Below are 2,276 nucleotides of genomic sequence, written 5' to 3'. Positions count from 1 at the left end.
CTTCCTCCCCCCCTACCTCCCCCCCTTCCTCCCCCCCTTCCTCCCCCCTACCTCCCCCCTTCCTCCCCCCCTACCTCCCCCCCTTCCTCCCCCTTCCTCCCCCCTTCCTCCCCCCTACCTCCCCCCCTACCTCCCCCCCTACCTCCCCCCCTTCCTCCCCCCTACCTCCCCCCTTACACACATACATACGTACCTGCATGAGGTTGGGTTTTATTCGTAGTACCCGGGCAAAGCCCGTGGTGTTGCCCGCATCCGAGCCCTCCGGAACCACCAACACCTACACACACACACGGAGTTCGCCCCCAGGCGGTTGGAAACAGTTATAAAAAGATGAAACCACAAATAAACCCATTCATGCTAGGTAACACTCTGCCAGGAGCTGGCAGTTGCGGAAAGGTAGTTGCAACACGACAGATATAATAATTACTCGGGAAGTGCCGTCACACGACAAACGAAAATGGTTCTACTCCCGTCTTCAGATTCAAATCTAAATCCACGTTCAAAACCTGCACCAAGATCCAGACCTAGACGTCAAGATCCCCTCCGACACACACATAGAGCTAGCGGACCTGCGGCTCTCGGCTGCTTAGGAGGGGACAGAGGCCCCTCTAGCGCCCCTCTCCCGTCCGCGGGAGAGAGCTTAGGCGGTCTTTCCGTTGGGGCTGGGCAGCAGCCCCTGGCCAGTGTCAGGCCCGGTCAGATACTTGTAACCTTCACACATACACATGCACATACACATACACATACCCCCCTCTTCACTACGTACCTGGCCGTTCTTTACTGCGACGGGTGTTCGGGGGTTATCCAACAAGCTATACTCGCGGAAGGTGAAGTTCTGGAAGAGTGTGTGTGTGTGTCGGCGGGGGGGGGAGGGAGGGAACGGGGAAATCACTTGTTGAAGCACAAGCCCGCCGTACAAAACCACCATACCCCACAAACATACATACATGCGGATACGTACATATTGCCGCGCCTCAGGTAATGGCGGACGGCCTATCACAACATAAGATGAACACGAACACACACACACACACCGACCCCTCTCCCCCCCTTTTTCCCCCCCCTTTCCCTCTCCCCCCCCCACCAGGGGTCCATCCTTGGTGGCCAATGGCGGGTAGTTGTACAACACTTTGGGCCGAAAGACCTGACATGAAGAGGGCAGGGGAGATGTGGAAGGGGAGGGAAGGGGAAGGGGAGGTGGGGGGAAAAAAGGGAGGGGAGAGGAAGGGGAAGGGGGAATAATACCATGCACCGAGGAAGGGAAGGGTTCACAACTACCGACACGCCTAAAACACACACACACACCTGATTCTGCCAGGAAAGGTAAAACGAACAGCGGTGTAGCTCAGGGGAAGGGAAACTTAGGGTTTTCATACGCAGAGGGGACGGGTGGGGAGGTGGAGGTATATTCGGGGGTCAGGATTGCAAAAAAACCAAAAACCCACACGGGGGGTCCTCCGGGACAGACATCCCGAAAATTACCACATGCGACGCATCTATATGTACCAGTGCGAACCCGCTTCACCCCGCCTTTCCGTACTTCCGTACATCCGTACCTGGTCTAACGCACAGTCCAGCGGGAACTGAGGAACGAGGCGGGAACGCGGGTGCCGGTGAGGAACGGGGTGTTAGCCGGAGAGGGTTTTTTTGGGTGGGTGGGGGGGGGTTGCGTGTTTGGGGTTAACAGGCAGATGTTCGGACGGGGTGCGGGGACAGCACGAACCAAGCTGACGATTGAAGTCAGATACAAGAGATAAGAGTGCGGATACGCCAGGATTAGACACAGATACATGCTACATCAGGAATCATTACATACATTACATTACATAAGTTACGGACCAGTAATGAGTTGTATAGTAGTCATGAAGGGGGTGAGGAGGAGGGGGAGCCGGAGGTTAGGAAAGAACACATTAGCCAGGCGGCTGGGGGGTAAGACGAACCACTGGCGCCTGGGGGGGACGGAAGGGGATGGGGATAAACGATTGCCTGCCAGGCTTAAACCCAACATCTGCTTAAACTGGACCGACGGCCAACCACGTACCGTTACCGTGTGTGCAAATGCGGCCCACAACCCAGGACCATCACCCCACTCCCAACCCCTACTCCATACACACACACACACCCTCCATTCCTAGAATGTATTTGCTCCCTTCAACTCCCCTTTGCTCTTCTATTCCGAATGCATTTCTCCCCCCCTCCCCCCCCTCCCCCCGCACCGTCCCTGTTCCGCCTCGTCCTAACCCTTTCCCCCCCCCTTCCCTCCTCGCCCACCCAGC

Source organism: Volvox carteri, assembly GCF_000143455.1.
Source record: "Volvox carteri f. nagariensis unplaced genomic scaffold VOLCAscaffold_21, whole genome shotgun sequence".
NCBI lineage: Eukaryota > Viridiplantae > Chlorophyta > Chlorophyceae > Chlamydomonadales > Volvocaceae > Volvox > Volvox carteri.
This window is presented reverse-complemented; position numbering follows the sequence as displayed.